This window comes from Tamandua tetradactyla, chromosome 4 (genome assembly GCF_023851605.1).
Source record: "Tamandua tetradactyla isolate mTamTet1 chromosome 4, mTamTet1.pri, whole genome shotgun sequence".
In the NCBI taxonomy this organism is placed as follows: domain Eukaryota; kingdom Metazoa; phylum Chordata; class Mammalia; order Pilosa; family Myrmecophagidae; genus Tamandua; species Tamandua tetradactyla.
The window spans coordinates 143,743,898-143,761,142 of NC_135330.1; the positions used below are offsets into that span (position 1 = coordinate 143,743,898).

Below are 17,245 nucleotides of genomic sequence, written 5' to 3' on the forward strand. Positions count from 1 at the left end.
ATCCCAGAGTTTGTCATGGCCTACTATACGATCCTCTCAGATTTTTCCTTCTAGCTGCTTCAGAATATAGTAGGCTAGAAGGCTTAAATACTTTTTTTATCACCATAATAGATACTTTTCTTTCTTTTATATAAAAAATAACATACATATAAAAAAGCAGTAAATTTCAAACACAGCACCACAATTAGTTATAGCACGTATTTCAAAGTTTGACATGAACTACAATTCTGCAATTTTAGGTTTTTACTTCTAGCTGCTCTAGGATACTGGAGAATAAAAGAAAAATATCAATTTAATGATTCAGCAATCATATTCGTTTGTTAAGTCCTGTCTTCTATGTATAACTCCACCATTACCTTTTCTATCCCTCTCTATAGGGATGTTTGGGCTATGGCTATTCTTTTTTATGTTGGAAGGTTATGTCACTAATATGGGGTAGGGAGATGGAACTATCTGATGTTCTGGAGAGTCTGGGCTAGGTTTCAGGCCTTACCTGGTCCAGAGACCCATCTGGAGGTTATAGGTTTCTGGAAAGTTACTCTAGTGCATGGAACCCTTGTGGAATATTACATATTGCCCTAAGTGTTCTTTAGGATCAGCTGGAATGGTCCTGGTTGGGGTTTGGCAGATTATGATAGGTAGCATGTCTAACAGAAGCTTGCATAAGAGCAACCTCCAGAGTAGCCTTTCGACTCTATTTAAATTCTCTCTGCCACTGATACTTTATTAGTTATACTTCTTTTCACCCTTTTTTTCAGGATAGAATTGTTGATCCCACCGCACCAGGGCTGTATACATCAGTGGGATTCATCTTCCATGTCTCCAGGGTGACTTTCATCCCTGGATGTCATATCCCACTTAGAGGGGTGGGCAATGATTTCACTTGCAGAGTTGGGCTTGGAGAGACTGAGGCCACATCTGAGCAACAAAACAGGACCTCCAGAAGTAACTCTTAGGCATACCTACAGGTAGGCCAAGCTTCTCTGCTATCTATATAAGCTTCACAAGTATAAGCCTCAAGATCAAGGGCATGGCCTATTGATTTGGGTGTCCCTATAGTTTGACACAGTATTAGGGGATTTCCTGATGGTAAAGTTTAATAGTTTCATATGTTTTCTCTCATCCCTCAAGGGGCTTTGCCAATATTTTTTTATTATTGCTTAATATACTTGAGGATATATCCAGGTATTACATCAAGTTATACAGGATTAAAGGACCTCTTTCTTATTCTGGGCTCCCTGTGTTTCATTTGTTCAGATGAACTATACGGACAGTTGAGCTAGATTATGTGCTACATAAAGTTTTGTTCCAGACCAAATAAATCTTTCTTCCTTTGGTCTCAAAGAATATGTGTGGTTCTAAAATATAGACACCGTCTTCTTTACCCTTGTATTGTGAATTACTTTAATACAAACCTGATCAGCTTCTTATCTCTAAGTATCAGGTTATATATATATATATATATATATACATATACATATATATCAGCCTTTCGAAATCCAGAGATAATAATTATCACTCCAGGTTAAAAGTGTCTGCAATAAAAACTTACACTCTAGGCCCATATTTTCTTATAAGTATTTCTAACGGAGACCATACCATTGTTGTTCTTTTGTTTCTGGCTTATTTTGCCTCACCAGATGTCCCACACATTCATTCACATCATTGCTTGCCTCACAACTTTGCTCCTTTTTTTGTAGCAGCACAACATTCCTTCATAAATTTACACCATTGTTCACCAATGGCCTTCTCAGTCACTGCATCCTTCAGCCACCTGCATTCATCAGGGATCGGGTATAGTGCGCAAAATCCACAGTCCATCAACACTCTCAATTTTAGATAATTTCATTGTTCCCAAGAGAAAGAAAACCAATAACACACCCTCGCCACGTAGGAAATATAAACTTCCTCTTAACTGGAGTCCCTTCCCGCATTATTTACCTCTGCTGTTGCTGTGGTAGTGCTGATGTTTTCCTTTTAAACATAGCCCGTAGCATGCAATAGCAGTTTTCCCCTTTTACCCTGGACTTAAACACTCTTTGTACATGAATCGTACCTTTGAAGTAGTTCTTGCAAGAACTAATTTATATTTCTAGTATTAATCAGTGGGACACATAGCTCTATACAACCCCTTTCAATTTTGTTCATCTTCCATATGGTAATATTACTTATAGACCCACTAGAGAACTGCCTTCACTTCTATCTATTCCCTTACATTGGAGTTCAACCTCATTGCATAGGTGTTCTCCCATCTCTAGCTTCTATGTATCTCTAAGTCCCCTATATTTTGTATTATAAGCCTCTGAGTTTACCTTAACTATGGTCATAAAAGTGGAATTATACAGTATCTGTCCTTTTGTGTCTGGCTTATTTCACTCAGTATTATGTCCTCAAGGCTCATTCATCTTGTCATGTGCTTCAGGACATCATTTTGTCTTACTGCTGCATAATATTCCAAGGCATGTATATACCACAGTTTGTTGATTCACTTATCTGTTAATCGGCATTTGTTTTGTTTCCATTTTTTGGCGATTGTGAATAATGCTGCTATGAACACTGGTGTGCAAATGTCTGTTTGTGTCGCTGCTTTCAGCTCTTCTGGGTATATATGAAGTAGTGCTATTGCTGGGTCAAAGGGCAACTCGATATTTAGTTTCCTAAGGAACCGCCAAACAGTCTTCCATAGTGGCTGCACCACCACACATTCTCACCAGCATGCGTATGTGTCCGACTTTCTCCACATCCTCTCCAACATTTGTAGTTTCCTGTTTGTTTAATAGCAGCCATTCATATAGGTGTGAGGCGGTGTCTCATTGTAGTCTTGATCTGCATTTCTCTTATAGCCAAGGAAAACTAGCATCCCTTCATGTCCTTTTGAGCCATCTGTATTTGCTCTGCAGAAAAATACCTATTTATATCTTTAGCCCATTTTATAACCAATTTGTTTGTTCTTTTGTTGTTGAGTTGTATGATTTCTTTGTGTATACAGGAAATCAAACCTTTGTTTGATATGTGATTTCCCAGTATTTCATCCTATTGAGTTGGCTGCCTCTTTGCCTTTTTTGACAAAGTCCTTTGAGATGCAGAAGCATTTTGAGGGGTTTCCATTTATCTATTTTTTCTTTTGTTGCTTGTGCTTTGGGTGTTAAGTATAAGAATCTACCTTCTCTTACTAGGTCTTGAAGATGTTTCCCTACATTTTCTTCTAGAAACTGTATGGTGCTAGTTCTTGTATTTAAGTGCTAGATCCACTTTGAGTTAAATTTTGTAGAGGATGTAAGATAGGGGTCCTCTTTCATTCTTGTGGCTATTGATATCCAGTTCTTCCATGTCTATTTATTGAAAAAGACTTCTTTGTCCCAGTTCAGAGGATTTGGGGGACTTGTCAAAAATCAGTTGACCATGGATTTGGTGGTCTATTTCTTCACTCTCAATTTGATTCCATTGGTGAATGCTTCTGTATTTGTACCAGTACCATGCTGTTTGGACCACTGTGGCTTTATAATAGGTTTTCAAGTCAGAGACTGTTAATCTTTCCACTTCGTTTTTTTATTTTTAGGATGCTTTTAACTCTTTAGGGTCTCTTTCCCTTTCAGATGAATTTGGTAACTAGATTTTCAAAATCTTCAAATAGGTGGTTGGAATTTTGATTGGTACTGTGTTGAATTTGTATATTAATTTGGGTAGAATTGACATCTTAACTATATTTAGCCTTCCTATTCATAAGGAGGGAATGTCTTTCCTCCTATTTAGATCTTCTTTGATTTCTTTTTTCAATGTTATGTAGTTTTCTATGTACAAGTCCTTTATGTGCCTAGTTAAGTTCATTCCTAAGTATTTGATTCTTTCAGTTGCTATTTTGAATGGAATGTTTTCCTTAACTGATGCATTAGTTAGGTCATTACTTGTGTATAGAAACGTTACTGATTTTTGCACATTAATTTTATATCTCGCCATCCTGCTGAATTTGTTTATTAGCTCAAGTAACTTTGCTATAGATTTCTCAGGATCTTCCAAGTATAGTATCATGTCATCTGCAAATAATTAAAGTTTTACTTCCTCCTTTCCAATTTAGTTGCTTTTTGTTTTTTTGTCCTGCCTGATTGCTTTAGCTATAATTTCTAGTGCAGTGTTGAATAATAGTGGTGACAGTGGGCATCCTTCTCTCATTCCTGATCTTAGGGGGAAAGCTTTCATTCTCTCTCCATTGAGTATGATGCTGGCTATTGGTTTTTTGTATATTCCCTTTATCATTATTGAGGTAGTTACCTGTGATTCCTATCTTTCGGAAGTTTTTATCAGAAAAGAATGTTGAATTTTGTCACATGCTTTTTCCACATCGAGATGATCATGTGGTTTTTACCTTTCTATTTGTTAATGTGCTGTATTACATTAATGGATTTTCTTGAGTTGAACCATCCTTGCATTCCTGGTATAAACTTCACTTAGTCTTGGTGGATAATTCTGTTAATATGTTCTGGGATTCTTTTTGCTAATGTTTTGGTGAGAATTTTTGCATCTATGTTCATTCAGGAGAATGGCCCGTAGTTTTCCTTTCTTATTGCCTTATAATCCTCAATTTTGCTATTAAAATGTATTAGTTTTATAAAATGAGCTAGGTAGAGTTCCTTTTTCCTCAATTTTTTTGGAAAAGTTTGAGCAGGATTGGTGTTAGTTCTTTTTGGAATGTTTGGACCTGGGCTTTTCTTTGTAGGAAGATTTTTGATGACTGATTGAATCTCTTGTGACTGGTTTGTTGAGATCTTCTATTTCTTCCTGAGTCAGTATAGCTTGTTTGTGTTTTTCCAGGAATTTTTCCATTTCATCTAAGTTATCTAGTTTGTTGGCATATAGTTGTTCATAGTATCCTCTATGATTTCTTTTATTTCTTCATGGTCTGTGGTAACACACCCCTTCTCATTTCTGATTTTGTTTATTTGCATCCTCTCTCTCTTTTTTTTGTCAGTCTTGCTAGTGGCCCATCAATTTTATTGATTTTCTCAAAGAACCAATTTTTGCTTTTATTGATTCTTTCTATTGTTCTTTTGTTCTCGCATTCACTGAACTCTGCTTTAATCTTTGTTATTTATCTTCTTCTGTTTGCTTTGGGTTTAGTTTTCTGTTCTTTCTCAAGTTCCTCCAGATGAGAAATTAAGTGTTCTACTTTTGCTCTTTATTTATTTATTTATTTATTTTAAATATAGGCATTTAGGGCAATAAATTTCCCTCTCAGCACAGCCTTTGCCACATTCCATGAGTTCTGATAAGTTATATTTTCATTTTCATTCATCTCCAGATAGCTGCTGATTTCTCTAGCTGTTTCTTCTTTGACCCACTAGTTGTTTAAGATTGTATTATTTAATCTCCATGTATTTGTGAATGTTCTCATTCTTTGGTGGTTATTGAGATCCAGCTTCATTCCATTGTGATCAGAGAAAGTGCTGTGAATAATTTGAATGTTTTTAAGTTTGTAACAACCTGTTTTGTGCCCCAGCATATGATCTATCCTGGAAAATTTTCCATGAGCACTAGAGAAGAATGTATATTCTGGTGTTTTGGGGTGTAATGCACTTTATATGTCTGTTAGGTATACTCATTTTCAAGTTATTTAACTTCTCTGTTTCCTTGTTGATCTTCTGTCTGGCTGTTCTGTCTGTAGAGGAGAGTGGTGTATTGAAGTCTCCTACTATTATTGTTGAAACATCTATTGTTCCCTTCAGTTTTGCCAATGTCTGTTTAATGTACTTTGGAGCTCCTTAATTGGGAGCACATGCATTTATGATTGTTATTTCTTTTTGTTAAATTGTCCTTTTAATTATACATAGTGTCCTTCTTTGTCTCTTATGTCTTTACATTTAAAGTCTATTTGTCCAATGTTAATGTAACTAATCCTGCTTTCTTTTGGTTACAACTTACGTGGAAAATCTTTTTCCATCCTTTTACTTTGTCTGTGTGTATCCTTGTGTCTGTGATGAGCATCTTGTAAGCATTTTATAGCTGGATTATATTTCTTAAACCATTCTGCCAATCTGTAACTTTTAATTGGTAAGTTTAGACTGTTAACATTCGAAGTTATAACTGAAAATGTGTTTCTTGAATCAACCATCTTATCTTTTTTATTTTATTTTCAGATGTATATATTCTCTTTCTTCTTTCTCTTTTTATCCTTTAATTTACCTTCTTGGTACTCTTCAATTCTGTGCCCTCCTCCAGACCTCCATGTCCTGTCCTTTTTTTTTTTTCAATTGGCAGAACTCCCTTTAGTGTTTCTTTTAGGGCTGGTCTCTTGTTGACAAATTCAAGATTTGTTTGTTTGTGAAAATTTTAATCTCTCCTGCAATTTTGAAGGACAGTTTGGCTGGGTATAGAATTCTTGGCTGGAAGTCTTTCTCTTTCAGTATCTATCTCTTTCAGTCTTTCTCTTTAAATATATCATACCACAGCCTTCTCACCTCCTTGGTGGTAGTTGAGTAGTCTGAACTTAGTCTTATTTGGTTTCCCTTGTATGCAGTAGATTGTTTTTCTCTTGCTGCATTCAGAATTTTCTGCTTCTCTTCAGCATTTGACAAACTAATTAGTATGTGTCTCAGGGAAAGTCTGTTTGGATTTATTTTGTTTGGAGTTTGTTGGACTTCCTTGACTTGTATATTTCTGTTCTTTATAAGGCTTGGGAAGTTTCCCCCATTATATCCTCAACTACTCTTTCCGCCCTTGACTCCTCTCTTCTCCTTCTGATACACCAATGATTCTTATATTTGTGTGCTTTGTTTTGTCTATCATTTCCCTGAGATCTAATTCACATTTTTCCATCTTTTTTTGCCATTTGTTGTTTTAAGTATTCAAAATCAGTTTTCCTGTCCTCTAGTTCACTAATTCTTTCTTCTTTCTCTTCAGTCTGCTGTTGTGTGACTCTAGTATGTTTTTTCTTTGATCAACAGAATCTTTAATCTCTGTGATATCTGCTATTTTAAAATTTATCCTTCATATGCCTCTTTATGGTCTTCTGTCATCTTCTTGATCTCCTTTTTGTTATTAGCCATCCTGCTTATTTTATTATGTAGAGTTATATGAACATCTTTGATTAGTTCCAACATCTGTGTCTCCTCTGATATTTTAATTTGGTCGTTAGGCTTGGCTGTATCTGTCTGCATTATGATATACTTAGTGATCTGCTATTGTTTTCATTGCATGTAAATATCTTGATTGATTTACTTTGGGAGTTGTTTTATTTCAGTAGTCTAAAGCCTTGTGTTTGTTGGGTGGATGTGTAGCAGGATGTAGGGTATGGGACAGGGCACAAAAGTGTGGTGATGTGTTGCAGCTCAGGTTTAGTCACAGGTTGGTGATGTTATGCTCTTGTTTGTGAACGTGGGCCCCCAGTGGCCATGGAGGGTGTAGCTGTGCGGGTGCTCAAGTCTGGGGGTCGTAGCCCTGGTATGCACTGGTTTAGGGCATGGGCCCCTTTGTATACATGCATAGAGCTGTGGCAGTGGGTCAGCATTGTGCCTTCATGGGCTGGTGGCTTTTATGTCCCAGCTGAGCAGGTCAGTGTTTTCTCAGACCTGGGAAGTGTGACCAAAGGCCATGCACATGCATGGATCTAGGAGTGCCATAAACTGATGTTCCCAGAGCTTATGGACGTGATTGGGGCCTGTGTGCATGCATGCACCTAGGAGTGCTGTAAACTAATGTGCAGAGCTCTGCGGGGTGCAGGGTGAGGCTGTGTGACAGTATGGGTGTGGGGCAGGTGTAGCCTGGTTTGAAGGTATGCATCCACAGGGTTTATGCACTGGCAAGAGCCTGCAGGGAGCAGGGAGGGGGAGGTAGTGTTTGGGAAAAGTGCAGGAATGGTGGATTGGGCTGCACTTGGGGTGAGGATGTGGGGCAGTTACACATGCTGAGGGTTGATGGCGTGAGGGCTCTTGGAGCACGGGGAGTGGGGACGGGTGACAGGGTTCAGGTGCTTGGGGTGTTGGGTAAGTTGCAAGTCATGGGGCTGTGCTGATGATGGTAGCGTGTTCAAGTATGCAGTTTGTCTTACTTCCTAGTCTCTGTCTCCCTGTCCATGCACTCCTGTGGGCTTTGCACTTCTGCCTAAGGCTCTAGTTTTCTGCTTCTCAGTTCCTCAGCTTTTGCAACCAGGGCCACCCTGTGTGGTGCAGGTTTCCCCAGGTCACATGCACTCTTGAATCACCATCTCGGTTGCCCTCCTGTCTCTACTCTAACTTTTCCTTGGAGCAGGGCTGAACTCAGTCTACCCTATTTGGCTATGTTCCCAGAACTGCTTATTCTTGTTTTTTAATATAGGTATTTAGGACAATAAATTTCTCTCAATACTGTCTTTGCCACATTGCAAAAGTTTTTATATGTTGTATTCTTATTATCATTCATCTCCATGTATTTACTGATTTCTTTAGCAATTTCGTCCTTGACTCACTATTTAAGGGTATGTGTGGTTTAATCTCCATATATTTGTGAAAGCTTTGATTCTTTGGCGATTATTAATTTCCAACTTTATTCTGTTGTGATCACAGAAAGTGCTTTGAATAATTTCAATCTTGTTAAATTTACAGAGACTGTTTATATCCTAGTTCTGTGATCTATCTTGGAGAATGTTCCATGTGCACTAGAGAAAAATGTGTTTTGGAATGTAATGATCTATATATGTCTGTCTATTAGGCCTAATTAATTTATCTTATTGTTTAGATTCTGTATTTCCTTGTTGATCCTCTATGTGGTTGTTCTTGTATAGCGGAGAGTGGTGTATTGAAGTCTCTCACTATTACAGTTGATATATCTATAGCTCCCTTCAGTTTTTCCCATATATGCCTTATGTACTTTGGAGCTCCTTGATTGGGAGCATTCACATTTATGATTGTTATTTCTTCCTGTGAGTTTTCCCTTTTATTAATTTGTAGTGTCTTTCTTTGTCTCTTGTGATGTCTTTACATTTAAAGTCTATTTTGTCTGATATTAATATAGCTACTCCTGCTTTCTTTTGGTTACAGCTTGCATAGAAGATCTTTTCCATCCTTTCACTTTCAATCTAACTGTGTCCTTGAATCTAAGATTCACGTTTTGCAAACAGCATATAGATGGATGGTCTTTTTTGATCCATTCTGTAAGCCTGTATCTTTTAATTGGTGAGTTTAATTTATTAACATTCAAAGTAATTATTGTAAAAGCAGGTCTTATTTCTGCTCTCTTGTCCCTTAGTTTTTATTTGTCAGATCTGTATATTATTTTCCTTCTCACTCTCTTTTCTTTTAAATTACTTTTACTTATATTCCTCAATTCTGTGCCCTCCTGGAGACCTCCCTCTCCTGCCTTTTTTCGTTAGCTGACAGGGCTCCCTTTAATATTTCTTGTAAGACTGGTCTCTTGTTGACTAGTTCTCTCAGTCTTTCTTTATCTTTGAAGATTTTAATCTCACCCTCAGTTTTGAAGGATTGGCTGGATAAAGAATTCTTGGTTGAAGGCCTTTCTCATTAAGGATCTTAAAAATGTCATACCACTGCCTTTTTTTCTTCCATAGTGCCTATTGAGTAGTCTGAAGTCAGTATTATGTGTTTTCTCTTGTATATAGTAGATTGCTTTTCTCATGCTGCTTTCAGGACTTTCTCTTCCTCTTCAGCACCTGGCAGTCTGATTGTCTTGGAGTGGCTTGTTCAGATTTATTCTGTTTGGAGTTTGCTGGGCCTCTTTGCTGTGCATATTCATGTCTTTTATAAGGGTTGGGAAGTTTTCTCTGATTAAATCTTCAACTAACTTTCCCAACCCTTACTCTTCTCTTCTTCTGGGACACCAGTAATTGTTATTTTTGTGCCTCTTGTTGTTTATCATTTTCCTAAGATTCGGTTGCCTTTTTTCCATCTTTCTTGCCATTTGTTCTTTTGTGCACTCTAGTTCTTTTATTCTTTCTCCTAGCTCACTTATTCTTCCTTCTTCTTCTTCGAATCTGCTATCATGTGTCTCCAGTATATTTTTTATTTGTTCTACTCTTTCATTTCTGTGAAATTTGCCATTTTTGTATTTAACTTCCTCATTTCTTCTTTATGCTCTTTTTGTGTCTTCCTGATATCCTTTATTTCTTTATAAACAGACTTGAGTAGCTGTTCCATAGTCTGTTGTCTCCTCTGGAATTTTGAGTTGGTCATTTGGCTGTACCATTTTTACTTGGATCTTCATGTGTATGTAATTTTCTGTTGTGTTTGGGGTATTTGATTATCTTGATATGGTTATTATAAAGTTGATTTCCTTCATTCTTCTAAAGTTTGTATTTACTTAGTTTTTGCTGAATGTTTCTTTTTCCACTTTTTCTCTTATCCTCTACCAAATAAAGGTCTAGATCTCATGTAGGGTATGCAGTTCAACTTAAAAGTCTATTTTAAGGTAGGTAGGAGTACACACGTACTCCATTGGCAGAATGGCTGACTACCATGTAGGAGACCCAAGGTGGACTCCTAGCCTATGCGCACACACACACACGTACACAGACACACACATACACACACACACACACACACACACACAGAATGAGGAAAGAAAAAAGAGATAATAATAAAGTAAAATAATAATATAATAAAAGTATGAAACACAAAAACACAAAAACAAAATATATCTTGACAGTAGAAGGCACCAGAATCAAAAGAAGCTATCCCAGGACATACTGGAAGTGAAGTCAGGCTGGCACCCATCAGAGGTAGAGAAAATTTAAGAAAATAATAATAATAATAATAAAATTAAATGAAATGGAATAATAAAAAATAATATGTGAAATAAAACATAGAAAATGAGTAAAATATAATAATATAAAATATCTATAAAAATTAGTGAAAAGGACAATTATATTACTAATAAAATGTATAAAAGAATATGTTTTCAAAGGGGAGAAAATAAAAGGGAATATTAAGAAAAAAAATTTTTAAATGAAATAAAAAATAAAAATAAAGACCTAGGCAGATAGGAGTTAGCTTGCCTGCACTTACCCCTTCTCCCCAGCATGTGGTGACTGTGAGTCTCCTCTTCCCTCAAGCTCTCCCCTCTGTCTGGTGCAGTCGACCTGCACTTACTGCATCCGGCCAGGAGACTGAGTCTCCTCCTCCCTCACGATCCATTTTTAATCCTTATATATATATAACATTTTTATGTGAAATATATATGTTATGTATATATATAACATATATATATATATAAAATATATAAAAAATATATATTTTTTATGTGAAATATAGCATATATACAAAGAAAAGAAAGAAAAAGCAGTAATTTTCAAAGTACACTTCAATAAGTAGTTACAGAACACATTTCAGTTATGGGTTACCGTTCCACTGTTTCAGATTTTCCCTTCTAGCTGCTCCAAAACACTGGGGCCTATAAGAAATATCAAGATTGTGATTTGGCAGTCATACTTATTTGTTAAATCCTATTTTCTGTGTTATAACTCCTCCTTTGTCTATGATCCTTTTCTGAATCTATAGGGATTTTAGGCAATGCCTGTTCTGACTTTTTCATGTTGAGAAGGAGTGTCAACCCTAAATTACTGGGAGATGTATTTAGCTGATAATCTTGGAGAAGCTGAGCCCTCTGGGTTTCAGGATTTATCTGGCCTTGGAATCTTCTGGAAATGATAGATTCCAGGAAAGCAAACTTTAGTGCATGAAACTTTTACGGAGTCTCAGTTTGGGCCCTAGGTGTTCTTAAGAGTTAACAGGAGTAATGTTGATTGTGGTTTAGCAAACTTTGGAAATGATCGCCATCTAACTGAAACTTGTATAAGAGTAGTCTCCAGAATAGCCTTTTAACTCAATTTGGTCTCTCACAGCCACTGATGCCTTATTTTATTACACTTCTTTACCCTCTTTGGTCACGAAGGTGTTGTCAATCCCACAGTGCCAAGGCCAGATTCATCCCTGGGAATCATGCCCCATATTTTTCCTATTTTTTCTTTGTGGTTATCATCGTACTAAAATTTAACATCGTGATTCTGTAACATTCACGTTTGTCCTGATGCCAGTTGACTTAAACAACATACGTAAACATTGCTCCTATACCTCTCTTTCCTTCTACCTTTTGTTGTACTTGTTACATATTATGTCTTTATACCTTGTATGTCCCAAACCATTGATGTATCATTACATTTTCAGTTGCTTTTTAGAACCTGTAAGAAATAAACAGTAGAGTAACATGCTAAAAAATGCGGTATAATAGTACTGGCATTAATAATTGCCCATATGGTTACCTTAGGAGAAGTCTTCAATTCTTTGTGCTGCTTCAATCCATTGTCTAGTGTCCTTTCTTTTCAGTCTGAAGAACTCCTTTTAGCATTGCAGTTAGTGGTGACAAACTTCCTCAGATTTTGTTTCTCTGGCATGTCTTCATCTCTCCCTCATTCTTGAAAGGCATTCTCACTAGATCTAATATTCTTGATTGGCAATTCAGTTATTTTCTTTCAGCACTGCAAGTATTTCATCTCACTATCTTCTTGTCTTCATGGATTCTGATGAAAAATTACCATTTTGTCTTATTGGGGCTCCCTTGTTCATAACACTTTGCTTTTCTCTTGCACCTTTCACAATCCCCTCCTTGTCCTTGGCATTGAACAGTTTGACAATTTAATATATAGTTTTCTTGAGTTTATCTTCTTCGTGGTTTGTTGGATGCCTTGAATGTGTATACTCATGTCTTTTATTAAATTTTGGAAGATTTCTGCCATTAGTTCTTTGAATATTTCTCTGCTCCTTTCTCTCTTTCTTCTCCTTTTGGAATTCCTTTGTACATGTTTTGGCATTCTTGATTGTATCCCACAAGTCTCTTAATCTCTGTTAATTTTTTTCTTTCTGTTCTTCTGCCTGAATCATTTCAATTGCCTTATTTTCAACTCACTAATTCTCTTTATTGCTAGCTGTAATCTGCTTTTGAAACCATATAGAAAATTTTCATTTCTTTTGTTGTGGTCTTAAAATTCCAATATTTATGTTTGGCTCCTTTTTAAAATCTCTTTCTTTATTAAGATTATTATATCGTTCCTTCATTGTACTCCTGATACACTTTAGTTTTTTTCTCTGTGTTTTCCTTTAGCTCTTTGAGCATACTGAAGATCATTTTTTTCAAATATCCTTGTCTGGTATGTCCAAAGCCTAGTGTAATTTTTTATAGGGGGGTGCATGGTCTGGGGATTGAACCTGTGTCTCCTGCATGAAAGGTGAGTATTGTACGCTGAACCACGTGTGTACCCAGTCTAGTGTTCTTGATTAATTATTTGTGAAGCTTTATCTGTTTATTTGGATTGGATGGGCCATCATCCCCCCCCCCCCCTTTTTGTTATCTAGCCCATATTATTACAGAGATTTCCTAAGTGCCAGGAGCTAACAAAAACAATGAAACCAAAAGAAAAGCCCCTTTTATAGTCTTTCCATATTTACTCTGTATTGACTGGCACTGTCCTTTAGAGTTTAGCCTCCCATCAAGAAACCATCCTTCAGTGTAAGTTCAGGTTTCTCTCCTTCTGGTCTGAGCCTGGATCTTGTCCTGGGCTTGCAGTCATAGCTTTTAGAATTCTGCCATTTACACTAGGCATCTAGATGCCCTCACCGCTCACTATGAAATACACTTTCCCCTTTCCTGGGAGCTGGTAATCAGTGTACCCAGGTTGCTTTGCTGGATTGTTTCTTACCCTTCTTCAGCAGGGTACTTCATGTATTTTTGGGTTCTACCATTAGGTCTCTATATATTTATAGTTGTTATGTCTTCATGTTGAATTGACCCCCTTGATCAGTATATAGTGTTCTTCTTTGTCTCTTGTAATAATTTGTGAGCAAATTCTGAATTCCAACAGATTGACACTGACATGTAAGAACTCCAATGTGTACATAGTAGTTACTTTGCTCCCTCTGGAATGAGGCTGTGGATTCACGATGGGAGCATAAGGAGGCATGGAGTATTGGGAAGGGGCCAGGAAGGCACCATGAGCATCTCCTTCCAGTTTTAAGTTGGTTTTTCTTTTTATTTAATACTTGCTATGTTACTACAACCCATTAACAGTTTTCTGGAGTTCTGAGGAAAATGGCTTTGCCAGTTTTTGCTAATTGTTGAAAGAGTCTAGGGTGTGGTGGCGGGGGGTGGGGGTGGCAGGCTATGAAGTCCTGGAATGTCCTATACCACTAACTTGGTTGACCAGATAGCTATCAAATTTTATTTTAAGTTTATAATTACTCCAGGGAGGGGAGGAATCAGTTTTTTCAATTTATAATCAAGGATACTGATGTTCAGAGTAGTCAAGTTCTTTACGTAATGTCACACAACTTGAGTATGAGCTGGAAACTACATCCAAGATATTTTGAAAATAACCTAAACCTAGAATAGTGGCTGTTCTAGTTTGCTAGCTGCCGGAATGCACACCAGAGACAGATTGGCTTTTAATAAAAGGGGATTTATTTTGTTAGTTCTTCAGAGGAAAGTCAGCTAACTTTCCACTGAGGTTCTTTCTTACGTGGAGGGCGCAGGATGGTCTCTGCTGGTCTTCTCTTCAGGCCCCTGGGTTCCAGCAACTTTCCCCGGGGTGACTTCTTTCTGCATCTCCAAAGGCCTGGGCCGAGCTGCGAGTGCTGAGATGAGGAATGCTGAGCTGCTAGGCTGTGCTATGTTGAGCTCTATCATTTAAGCACCAGCCAATTAAGTCAAACGTCATTCATTGCAGCAGACACGCCTCCTAGCCTACTGCAGATGTAATTAGCAACAGATGAGGTTCATGTACCATTGGCTTATGTCCACAGCAACAAAACTAGCTATGTTCACCTGGCCAAGTTGACAACTGAATCTAACTAACACAGTGGCCTATTGGTTACATAAGTTAGGTCTCTACCGTATGATTTTAATAGTGTACAGCGATTAAGAAAAAGGCTTGACAGAATATCTGATAACATGAGAAGACCTTTCTAATGCATTATTAAAGGAAAACAGAATCAGGCTGTGAAATTTTATATATATATATTTATAATATTTATCACTTATATATACACATGCACATACATGTATATATGCAAAGATATGCTCACAATGAAGAATTAGTATTTTAACAAAGCTTATTTAACAGTTTCCACCAATATTTTCCATATTTTCTATTATTGCTTTAAGAGCGAATGTAAAAATGGGAGCACTGAGTCAAAAAGAATGACATAGTTCCACCCTAACATTTATTTGGTATTTTAGTTTTCTTTTTAGTTAACCTGTATGCTCTTTTATAGTAAGCCTGAGTCTTTTTCATGGATGAGTTCTTTTCATTATTGAAAGAGTAATTTGCATGTAGCAGATTTTGGGACAGTTTCTTCAACTTTCCCTACATCATCTCAGTCCTCCATGGAAGGAATTGGCAATTTCTAATTCTGTTATCTATAGTGGTGCCTGGCTGATAGTGAATGTTCTAGATTTGTTGAATGAATGAATGATTCTAGCTTAAGTCTTTGATCGGGCTGTGTTTACTAGTGGATGGGATACTGATGTGATCGAAACCATGAACCTATGCCTCCTCCTTTATTTCAACATCGTTGCTGCCAGTATCTTGGTGGATATATGCAAAACTTTTGGGGGTGAGCTAGTGCAGTAGGTTGAATTATGCACTCCAGAAAAAAACATGTTTAATCTTGATCTCATTCTGTTGTTGTGAAATATCTTGAAAATATTATTTTTAGTTAATGTGTAGTTCAACTGAATGAAGGTGAGTCTTAATCTGTTTTATCTGAGTTTTTTATAAGCAGAAGAAATTTGGAAATAGAGAGACAATGCCACAAATAAGAGCCAGAAGCTGGAAGTCGATAGAACCTAGATGAGAAAGGAGAGGGCATCACCATGTGATGGCAAAACCAAGGAACTCGAGGATTGCGAGCCAGCCAGACTGCTTTATCCTGGGAGGAAGTAAACTTTCTAGTCTCTTAAATCATCATCCAGTGAATTTCTCTTGTTAAACCAGTGCATTGTGTGGTATTTTTCATAGCATTGGGAAAACAAAGACAACTGGTTGTTTACATTTCATTATTTCTTGATGCCTGTCTGAGTTAGCCACATATTGTCTTGAATTTATTGGGGTGGGCCAGAGGATTTGGATTTCATACTTAGACAAAAATAAAAGTTTTGCTTTGTGCCCTGGCCTGTACTGTGGGCTCTAAAACATCTTTTATCAAGGAGCTCTGTATTAGAAGATTAGGGTTTGATTCAGATTATGACGAAATGGTAATTTTTCAAATTGGTCACTGTGTGTGTCCATGTGTGGTATGCATATTTGTGTGTGTATGTATGTATGTGTGAGTGTCTGCATCTCTCAGGAACCATCAAGAAGGGGAGTAGGGACTTTCCAGGGTGAGATCCAGTCATTCCTGGTCGTTGGCTACAATATTTAAATCCCGTCTCATTTTCTGAGAGTAGACATGCAGAAATACTTTTTAGCTTTAATATGTTTGATTCGTGGCAAGTTTAGGATAGAAATACATCAGACATCACCATGAATCACTTTGGAGGGTTATCTGGGGTATATACAGACCTAAGCAAAAATTATTTTAGAATCACTTTTGTCTTAACATATTTTGGAAAATATCCAAGTTTGACTGAAAAACAAAATGCTGAACAAAATTAGTCCTGAAATTGAACAGTTTGAATGTCAGTTATCATCAAAATAATGATTCTGATCTTTTCCACTTTTAATTTTCCCATTGGTAGCATACAACTTCAAATTGTCATTCTCTTTCAGCCTACTTGCTTTTAGTAATAGTCTTTGAAAAGTCCAGGGTGATTTTGACTTTTCGTCAGATTTCAAGCATTATGGAGTCTGCCTTGAGTATAGTGGCATCAGTACTTTATGCATCAACATTATAAAAATATATTTCTCTGAGACGGTTTACATTCTAACTTAGTTTATAGAAAGAGTAGGTTAGGCAAGATAAAACCAGAAGGAGCAGAAGGGAATCTGCCCATTTCAGCCCCACTCCTGGCCCTTATCTTGTCCTCATTTCAGCTGGACCCTCTACTTTAGTAGTGGACAAGCCCCAGGGCAAGTCAGCAAAGTCAGAATTCCTCAGGGAGTTCTCAAATAAGCTTGAGCATGCAAGGAGGAGGTTTAACAGAGAAGGAAACCATGCGATTTTTTTGGGGGGTGGGGGAATGCTCTGTTTAGGCTTTCTTTCCATTCTGTTCTATGATAAACCATGTCTTTCCAAATCCAGTATTTACAACTGTCTTAAACAGGCAACAGTTC

General features: G+C 37.1%; 1 long non-coding RNA gene across 3 annotated transcripts in view; it reads left to right on the plus strand.

The window, feature by feature from the left end:
• The window catches only part of LOC143681431 (uncharacterized), a 215,269-nt gene that overhangs the window by 128,831 nt on the left and 69,193 nt on the right, over positions 1–17,245 (plus strand). The window lies entirely within an intron of this gene.